This window comes from Gymnoscopelus braueri (assembly GCF_963280865.1).
Source record: "Gymnoscopelus braueri genome assembly, chromosome: 14".
Taxonomy (NCBI): domain Eukaryota; kingdom Metazoa; phylum Chordata; class Actinopteri; order Myctophiformes; family Myctophidae; genus Gymnoscopelus; species Gymnoscopelus braueri.
Genome location: NC_137619.1, coordinates 25,039,500 through 25,050,998, shown reverse-complemented (window position 1 = coordinate 25,050,998; position 11,499 = coordinate 25,039,500).

The window sequence follows — 11,499 nt, the reverse complement described above, 5'->3', positions numbered from 1 at the left end:
GTGACAAAACAGCTCCAAGTCAAGGGTAGTACAAAAGAAGAGCAAACATGCAAATACACACAATTTTATTGTCTCCGCCAGGCCGAAGGCATGGTGGAGAGTATGTTTTACCCTCCGTGTGTGTGTCCGTCTCAGCCAAGCTAACATTGGTCAAGCTTCACGTGACATCACAATATGTGTGTGTGTGTCCGTCTCAGCCAAGCTAACATTGGTCAAGCTTCACGTGACATCACAATATGTAATATAAATAGGTAAGACAGGATTAATCAGGAACAGTAATCAGGAGCACATTTTCTAGTTGTATCTGTTTTTTTTTGCTTTTATTAAGATGGAACAGTAGATAGACAGGAAACTGAGGGCATAGAGGAGGAAGAGCATTGGGCACACGGCAGCCATTTAGCTCTTACGGAGGGGAGGGGTGGGGAACACACTAATACCCATATGCCCCCTTACCGTTCTTTTTCTACTCAAACCTTAGTCTGCTTCATTTTGCCATTATCCAGGCTGTTATTTTGACAGATGCAATGTCATTTAGATTCTAGGTATGTTGTTTCGCTGTTACAGGTCCTATGTTATTTTTAGATAGATGCTGGTTTGATGTCTACTTGATATCCTAGTTACTGCACTTTGTAGCGCATACTTCTCTTCTTAGCAATGTAATTCCTTGACTGATTAGATTACCCTGATTCTGATTTTAAAGGAGATACACCATGAATTTTAACTTAATTTTTGTGTGTTTTTGGTCTCCCCTACCTCTCTTCTATGTTCTATCCCAAAAAATACCCAAGTTTGAGCACTTTGCATTTGCATTTGCTTTCACAGCAAATCTGAGGTTTTATGTAAATTGCTCTCAAAACAGGCCAACTGATTTGCCCCCGCATGTGATGTCACATGCAATACCTACAAAGCACCTACTTTTTTATTTTATTTATTTTTAAAAACTTTTTTCCACACAGAACCAGGAGATGACATGCATACAAACTGACTCAATAGCGCCACGTGCCAAATAATGAGGATGTGGTATTGCAGGCGAAAGTGCTTTATAAGCCAGAGAGAAGTTAGTTGGAATGCGTATATCTGAGGCTTGATTTAGGCTCAAACCTTTTGAAAAACGTTTGAGGGACATAAACAATATGATATCAAATATTTTTTTGAAATGCATGGTGTATTCCCTTTAACACTTTACCTGCCAAACACGAGTATAACCGTTGATGAAAAATACACCCGTTTACTGCCATCAACGAGTATAACCGTTGTTAAAAAAATATATAAAAAAAACTTTTTTTTTTTCAATTTATCCACACAGAACCAGAGATATCACGATCCAAAGATTTCTAGCTCCATTCACTCCTTGGTTAACTTATTACTTTAAAATCCTGTATCTCGGCTCCTATGTAATTTTTTTTTTACCATGGCAGTGGGGGAAGTAAAAAAAAAAAACCCTCTGGCAGGGAATGTGTCATGGAGCTTACAGAGACCCTGCACTTTGTATAGTAAGTCACTCTGGATAAGAGCATCTGCAACATTATTGTAAATTATTTCTTATCCTGTCATTTCTACTCTGAACCCAGGTCTATGTCCCTATGGGTTCTGTGATATATGTTCTTTAATTTGTATGGGAAATTGAACTTTTCTTTTGTTGTTGTTGTTTGTTTTTTACATTGAAATAAATTATATGCTCAAATAAAGTTTGACTGAGAATGTCTTGAAGATGCACTGGTCTAAACTCCATAATCATGCTGGAGGGTTGTGCAATCATGAGCCCTCATTCATATCCATTAAATCCCCAATTAAGCACATATACAAATCTGTTGTGGATGTTGTTTTTAGGCTGTTGCGATGTTAGTTGTGTGGGCTATAACTCATTTACACAATCCTGTCGTCACTCAGCACACGGTGTCAAAACCTGACAACTTTGTAATATTAGCAGTTGTAGAGAGAGATATTTCCATTCATAGAACACTGTGCTTCTGTGTCAAACATGGAAGAGGAAGTAATCAACCCATGGGGGCCTCTGTGACTATATGTGTTCGATATGAAGATGTGTTGGTTATGGTATGCAAAGCACTAAGCATCATCAGGTCCCCCGGCAAAGTAGGTATTAACACAGAAGTAGGGAGCTTAAGACTAAACTATTTTTTATAACGATGATATACTGTATTGTACAGACAGATAGATACATAGATAGATAGATAGATAGATATGTACTGTACTGTAGATAGATAGACAGGCAGACAGACAGACAGACTGTATATTATTTTTTTCTAGGCAGCTTGCACTTTACATGAAACTGCTAACAGACAGGGGGAAGGACATGGACTCCCAGGTCTCCAAGCTGAATCGAAACTTAGAGTGTTGCGGTTATGTGGTTGACACACTATCCGTGTGGTGATGTACCCCATGATAATGGAGAGTGCAAATCACAAATTACAGTATTTCCCATCTCCACAGTATTGTGTGTTTACTGTGTCTGTATGCATGTGTTTTTCTGTGTCCTCTGTGTGCTAAACGGACCTTGCATGCATAACATTACAGTCCTGGTTTGAGCACTGATGCTGGCCTCCAAATTCTATGGAGTCACGGTCATCTACTCCATCTTAGAACCAAATACAGACTTGCCATGGCAACAGCTCAGGTTCAAATCTCACTTCTTCTTCTTCCTCTCCACTGCTCTCCTCATCCTCTCCTCTCATTCCAATCTCCTCTGCCAGTGAAACCATTAAATCATCAAACCAGAACGCCCCCCCCCCCCCCCTTGAGGGTTCAAATCTTCAGCTCATGTTCCTCTCTCTCTTTTTTCCTAGTTCTCTCTCCCTCCCTCCCACCCTCTGTCAATATTTACTGAGTTTCTCATTGAATCTCTCAGGTAATAGTATCTTATTCCCAAAGCCCTGCTCAGTGCAAACACACACACACACACACACACACACACACACACACACACACACACACACACACACACACACACACACACACACACACATACACACACACGCACACACGCACACACGCACACACACACACACACACACACACACACACACACACACCAATGCACAGACATACAGTAAACACACAAGGGTCATTCCATTTAAATGAGCACTGTTAACCTAGCTGTCCCTGCTGACAGCTGAAAACTGTGTGTGTGTGTGTGTGTGTGTGTGTGTGTGTGTGTGTGTGTTTGTGTGCGTGCGTGCGTGCGTGCGTGCGTGCGTGCGTGCGTGCGTGCGTGCGTGCGTGCGTGTGTGTGTGTGTGTGTGTGTGGGTGTGTGGGTGTGTGTGTGCGTGTTTGCGTGTGTGTATGCGTGCGTGCGTGTGTGTATGCGTGCGTATGTGTGTGCGTGTGAGTGTGCGTGCGTACATGCATGTGTTTGTTCAAGTGTATGTGCCTATATGTGTGTGTCAGACTGATAGCTTGCTGTCCCTTTTAGGTAATATCATGGTTGAGGAGAGAGAGAGAGAGAGAGAGAGAGAGAGAGAGAGAGAGAGAGAGAGAGAGAGAGAGAGAGAGAGAGAGAGAAAGCAAGACACAGAGTGATACATAAAGAGATAGTGATATAAAACACGCCCTAGTGCTGTACCCAAGTAGGCCTACTGAAAAAAATACAATGATATTGTGAATCTAAATAAATGTGTACAGCTACAGTCACATTTGCCCCCTGTAATATCCACCTCTCTCTCTCTCTGGCTGGATGTCTGCTTTTGTTTAATCCTCAAAGATCCTCTCCCTCTCTTCACTTCCACCCTCCCTCTTATGACAGATCCTCCCTCCTCTCTGCCTCCCTTCTTATGGCTATAGGGGCTGAAAAAATAAATAAACACATTTGTTGAATTATATTATACTAGAGGTTTCGGGCCGCCCTCACATCTAGAGTTCGGGCCGCTATGCGGCCCTCACACCTATATGTCACACTGCCGACCCGAACGATATGCCCATATAATATGGAGATCTCTGTATCTGTCAGTCCCCTATATGCCCATATATGGGCATGCCCCCTTTTGTGCCCATATATGGAGCTGACTGATTTGTTTTACGCCTGATGCCATGATGACACATTGAGATTAGACAACTCACACCATGTTTGGGCATAGCTGCATGGCATGGGGAACTCCTTATATGGTAATGGCTTAGTCACAGTGACATTAGCTGATGACGGGATTCCGCCCGCCCACCGGCCGGTCCTCCCTTAAGCCAATTTTAATATAGGATATTATATTATACAGTATTATCATAGAGTTAAAAATAATAGAGAGGGCACTGGAAATCCCCTCCCATCCACTTGCATTGAGTGAAAATCACCCCTTCTTCCGGGTGGAAAATGTGATGGGCGAGGCCTATCTGGGCCCACTGTGACGCGTTTTGCGTCACAGAGGTGCGCAGCCCCGTGCACAAGCTCGTGAGTCAAGCCCATTGCTCGTTTTCGCTCGTTCATGTACAGTGTGGCCCCAGCCGTTTTAAGCTGCAGTACCTATGAATGGCCAGCATGTCCAATGCGCTTCAATTCAACCACTGAGTTCTGGGGGCTTGAGTATTATATAGAGAACGGGCATAGGTACGTCACAGGTTTGAGACTCCGTTAACTCCGCCCACTTTGTCCGCCATTTTACTTAGGCTTGTTTCGTCGCGCTGGTACCCTTAAGTTAACTCTATGGCTGGTACACCACTCTGTAGTCAGCAAGCAGCAAGTGTAGACGGTGTACAATGTACATGATCTTCCATCTCTCTACTATCTATCTGGTCGCGCTGGTACATCCTGGTACATCACTCTGTAGTCCTGTGCTCATTGTTCAGCAAGCAGCAAGTGTAGACGGTGTACATGATCTTCCATCTCTCTTCTATCTATCTGGTCGCGCTGTAGTCCTGTGCTCGTTGTTCAGTAAGCAGCAAGTGTAGACGGTGTACATTATCTTCCATCTCTCTTCTATCTATATCTAACTTGTATAATCTCTAACACATATGCTTCTGTGCTCAAACAAGCATGACAGCACAAACTGACAATGCTTCGCATAACTTCAAGAGCAGTCCATGATGTCAGTCATCTATGACGTCAACACTGTGCGCGTTGGTAACGATGCCTGTTGGAAAAGCATGCCCCTCTGGTCAGAGTACCTGTTGTACCCGTTGTCAGAGTACTTAGTGCAGTACTCATTGTCATAGTACTTGGATGCCAGTCGACATCAGCACCATGATGACATAAAAGACGTACGACAGAAGTACGAGAAGAGAAGTAGCCAACTGTAAGATACAGCAGGGTACATACAGCCAGGGTTGACAGATCTGCTTATTATAATCTCCCCGCAAGATTTTATTTGAAAATAGCCGATCTCACAAGGTTGTGAGCTTGTAGATCTGCTATTTTCAAATAGCTGGTGTATATGTTAAAGTGCTCATGTGGCCCATAGTCGCTTCTTTTGGGCTGGTTTTCCTAGACATGGTTGCTTGTTTCTCTCACAGAATCTGTCAACACTGCATACGGCAGTACATTATTGTATGTACTGTATGATCACACACATGCAACTGCAAGTACACATATACATACACTAATATACACCACATTATACAAAATGCAAAAAAGGGTGATTAATACAAACACATACAAAAGCACATACAGTACAAGACAGACAAAGACGCATACACAGCATGTAAGCATTCCATGCAGTTTGTATATGCTCATACACAAACATATGCCAATACACATATCCAGCGAACAGATAAAGGAATTGAAGCTTAAGAGAATGATATCTCAAAGCTCTAAATATTTAAATATTACTAATAGTTTTTCACAGCTGTGGCATAGCAGATATCAAGCCATATCAAACATTAAATAACACGTACACACACACACACACACACACACACACACACACACACACACACACACACACACACACACACACACACACACACACACACACACACACACACACACACACACACACACACACACACACACACACACACAGCAAGGAGTCAAAGGAACATTTGCGTCAGCAGACTAATGAATATTTATGCATCTTAGGCAACCATTGCAACTTATTGACCATGCCAGCTGTACCCTGTACCTTCTATGAACACATAAACAAATAAAGACCTACAGAATGAATAAAGAAATCAAAACTGTGCTGAGGTCAAATAAATAAATAGCTTATCTTATTGTGCTCTCTCTTCACTGTTGTCTTCTCTTCCTCATTGCCCTCTTTTTTTGTATTTAAAGGTCATTTAAGCCTTATGTAAAGCACTCTGAATGGTCTGTGTATGACATGCGCTAGAAATAAACTTGCCTTGCTTAAGTTAGATTACATCTTATCTCTATTTTGATCTATCCTTCCTTTCTGCCTAACAATAATTCAATTCATTCAAACTCAATTAAATTAACACAATTTTCCAGTTTCCTGTGTAGTTATGCTTGTGTAGATATCATACAATATAGCCGATGTATGATAGAAAATAACTAAATTGCTTTTTGTGTTTTTCACAAACCATACTTTTATTTTATTTTTTCATTTTTGTTATTAATCTTTTTGGCAGTCAAATATTGCTTGTGCTTAGGTCACTTTAAGCAACAAAGTCTGGAAAACAACTGTCTGCCAAGTCAACCCCCTGCACTTGAGACTAGCGCCAACTGATGCCAGCATGTACTGTATGCTGACTTAGAGATTGGTTGCTGTCCCAGACTGAACAATGCACCCAAAAATACACAGATGCTTTGCTAGCAACATTTGCTCAACGGAATATTTAATATTACAGTATCACACAGTAGTCTAGTACTATTAGTACACTATGGCTCATACAGTACGTGGAGTTTATCCCAAACTGAATACATTTGTTCAACTAGAAAATGTGCTCCTCGGAGCACAAGTCTCCGCCAGCAGACCTGTGCTATTTTAATCAAATGAAATCACTTACCCTATCTTTAACCATAGTTCTCTAGGAATGTTCTAATTCTTACGTAAAATAGAACATGTTACTATATCATAGCAATTATATTATCATAACAATAAGTAATGAGATACAATAGGGTAAAAGATATATCTTTTAGTTAAACAAAAAGTTCTTTGTTAAAAGGTGAATGTTAAAGAAATATTTACTCTCAAAAAAATGTTCTAAAAACCATATTTTGTCTTCCAATGTTGAAAATCTACAAGCTCACCAAGTGGATTGGACGTGACACCAATGAAGTATTTGAAATATGCTTGTAGACGATAGTGAAATTGACATGCAGCCGTTACTGGGTTGTTGCGCAGCCATTTGCATTTTTCTTCATAGCCCATGCTTTTGACATCATCTACTGTTAAGATCTTCCCATACTGACGTGCAATACTTTGAATAACTTCTGGCCATCCCATGTCTGCGGCACTCAGCGTTACAAAGAAGGTTGGTATTCCTAATTGTCTGACTATTGCTAGTAAGTCTAAAAGCACATTTTGCCAATAGGCTGGTGAACCTCTTGTGTTTTTTAGGAATTTGAAGGCTATGTCTGTGAATAACATTGTTTGTACATTTTGTTGTGATTTGAATATGCCAGCATTAACCCTTTGATTTTGGAATGTCTGACCGCGGCTTTGCCGTAGGGATATCTGAATTTGATCTTTGACTTGTTGTGCTTCCACCATGTACTGAGCTGCCAGAAGATAGTCTATGTCTTTAGCAAAACGGCCATCACAATGCAAAAGGCGTTGGTTAAAATATTTTCTGTGTGTGATGTTTTTTTCTCTTTCTGTTTTTAAACCACCACGGCCATAAGGGTACTTTGATGGGTTTGCCAATTCTTGTCGTCTAGGTAGAATGCGCGTGGTTTTTGGTATTCTGCAGGGGCGACTGAATATGTAATGTCTGCATCTAAAAAATGTTCTTCTTGAATCAATGTGTCATATGGGAGTCCTCGTAATTGACTGGTTTGTTCAAATGCTTGTCTGTCTTCTTCATCTTCATTGTCTTGAGCAGTTTCAGCAGTTGATTGGTGTGTTTGATCTATGTCAGTTTTCTCTAGTGCTACATAATGTATTTGATCAAGGTGGCCAATTGTTACAGTATTAAGACTTCGGCCTTGTTTTGGGATCAATTCAACTCTATAGTCCTTTTCTGTGTTACTATTGTAGATGAGTATGTTGATATTCAGCATGTTTACCACAGCATTTATTGCAAGGTTGTCGGCCCAACCGCTTTTGCGTATCTTTTCAATGATCAATTTCATTTCTTGCTGCTGTTGGAATATGAACTCAGGTGAATCAATTGGATGTTCTTCAGCATTGGGCAATGCGAGAAATTGCATATAGTCTTTCTGGACCACTGGGTCTTCTAGAAAGGTAACCAATTGTGTGCGCATGTCAGCACCTGTGATAGTTTGTATACCTGCTGTCTCAAGGGTGGTTGCTACAGCATGGTAAAAACAGTTCCCATCTCTAGGTACATCAAAGATGGTCAGGTCACTGCACTTAACATAATCTGTTAATTTCTTGTACAAATGTTCTATATTGGGTATAGATGCAGTTGCAGAGGTGGTTTCATTCTTGTTTGGGTAAGGTTGTTGTGGTATGGTCGTCATGGCTTCCCACAATTCACTGTTTTCTTGGATCCAGCGGTCCTCCCAGTCATTGCAGATGTCAATGTCATTGTATAGAGGATTGTGTTGCTTTAGCCAGTGTAGGGCGTCAAGCACCTTTTTTGGCCGCACATATTCATGTATATAGTGTCCCTTGTAGGCAAGTTTTCGTTTTAGTTTCAGGGGAACAACCTCAGCAGTCTCAGGAAGTCTTGGCAATAATTTGATAATAGTGTCTAGGTCAGATGGCACATTGACTGCATTACCATGGATTGCCTTTTGTCTGCCTCTTGGCAAGCCAACAAGTTTCATGAAGGCAATACGTTGACTTACCAACCTTTCTTCTAACGGGTGCAAATCCTGCAGTTCTCGGGGTATGGCATCTAGTAATAAGTTGTTAGCCCAAGCCTGTGTAGGGAGTTTCCCTAGTTTAATGGACCGATGACGTGTGTGGCAGATCCAAGTGTTGTTTTGCTTGATTGCAGTTGGGTCTTTGTCCAGGAGACTTACAATATCTATCGTTGATGTATACTTTGCAGGTTTTAACTCTGCCACTGATTCTCTGTAGAGCATTCGTTCACAGGAGAAACAGACATAATTGGGTCCACTTTCTGACATCTTCTTTAAGAATGCGGCAGCAGCTTCATCAACTTCTAGTTCTTGTGATCTGTAGCGCCTCTTCTTACTGGTGTTATGTGCTTGTTGATGTTGTCTTTCATTACTTGAATACTTTGACCAGTTCCTTTTTTTCCTTTCGATGTTCCTTACAGACTCTTGTACTTTTTCTTCCAGAGATTGTAGCAATCTTTGCTGTGTCATGTTGTCAGCATTTGTGGCTGGTCTTCGTTTTTTGTCATTTAGGGATTCTTTGTCTCTGTTTAATTTCATTCTTTCTCTCTGTTTCTTAGCTTTGGTCTTCTGCGCCTTTGCTTCTTCATCAGGTTTCAGATGCTCATTTGCTGCTTCTTCAGTTTGCATAATGGGAGTTAGTTTCATTGTGTGATCTTTGTGTGTGTGATTCTCAGAGGAACACACACACACGCACGGACGGGTGATTTGTACTGAAAGGTACTGTTCCAATCAAGACTGATTGATCCTGTCTTACCTCACTTCAAAAAACATAAATGGCTTTTTGAAGTGACACACCTATTTATAGGATTTTATTTCGTCATGCGTCCCTCTAGCCAATCAAAGGCATTGGTGTCAACATATTGACACGTGTCACGTGGAGCTTGACCAATGTTAGCTTGGCTAGGAGGGAGGTGAACACACGGCGGGACGAAGCGAAAACATACTCTCCGCCTCCGGCGGAGACAATAACATTTTTACAAAGTCATGCAAATGTCGCCTAGTCATCTCTAGAACACTGGTTCCTCACAACACCTCGCAGCGTTGTGAGCTTGTAGTGCTATTTTCACAATATTTATCTGTAGAACTGAGTCAAACTAAATGCAATGCCTACAATTCCAAGTGCTTGTCAGGGTGGGGGTCCCCAGTTCAAATATGATTATTTTGGGGGGTCACGGCCTGAAAAGTTTGAGAACCCTTGCTCTAGAAGAGGGTTTGTCTCTATCTCTGTATCTCCATCCCCACAAAGGACACAGCTCAACACAAGCCTCAACGTGAGTACAGCGAACCACACTGCTCAGCTCACGCTGCTGCATGCACACAGCGAACCACAAGGTCTAGGCCAATGTCATCAACCTTAGCTGACAAGGCTCACACATTGGTCATGTATATTGTGTAGGCATTGTTCAATATACATGAATATCACTGTCCCATTGTAAAAGGACAAAGGAAAAGCAATTGCCCCACTAACGGATTGAAGAATTGTTTTCAATTTGCATTTTAATTTAGCTGTCTGAAAGCCTTTTCAATTGCAGAGGGAAGCCACAGCGTTATTAGACAAGTCTTGTTTAAGCTCAATTGTCTCTGCAAGTGTACACATGATATTTTTGCATCAGACCATTGCATTTACTGACAGATATTAGCAGCTTAGATATTGACAGCTGCTCCACTGCTGATGGCAAGGCCCTCCAGAGGGTGGTGAAGACAGTGGAGCGCATCATCGGCTGCCATCCCCCCTTCCGTGCAAGTCATCTACAGTACCGCACACAATGCCTTAGGAAAGCACGAAAAATAATAAAAGACTACAATCCAGGGCTATGGACTGTTCATGTTGCTGCCGTCTGTCTGGCAGACGTTACTGGAGCATTCAGGCACGAACGACCAGACTCACAAACCGTTTTTTCCCCAAGGCCATAAGGCTGCTCAACGAGCAACATTAAGCGCCAACCTTATCGATCATATTGATCATATGAACACTTCATATGCTCTGGACACTTTACAGTGTCTAGTTTTTATTATTGTCATATCTATAGGGTGTATCTTTATTGTCAATTCATACGATATACGACTCTCACTTGGTGTATAACCACCATACATATTGTCGCTGTCGGGTAGAAACCTTGCATCTCCATATCTCCATAAATTAATGCCCTATTTTATACTTCATTTGTCATGCGAAAGTAGTGGAAATAGTCCAACTAACACGCTCACAACAATGAGACACATTGTGAAGTTGTAGATCTGCTATTTTCGTTATTTTTGAAAACTAGAGGTTCAGACCACTATGCAGCCCTCACATCTACATCACACCGCCGATCCAACCGATATGCCCATATATGGACAGATCAAGGGTATTAACATGATGTGTTCCAATGAATCCATTGGAACACAGGTACTGTAAATGTTTCTATTTCCATTTTGGGACATTACGGTTTCCACCTGACGGTATCAATATGCTATATTCTTCATTTTTACATTTTCTGAACCGTTGCTAGTGTAATTAGTTGCTAGTGTTTTACTCTTATATAGGGTATATTGCTATTCTTGCCATATTATTGCTATTTTCGCCTTTATTTGCAAATCTTTTGAATAAAAAGTCATCATCTAA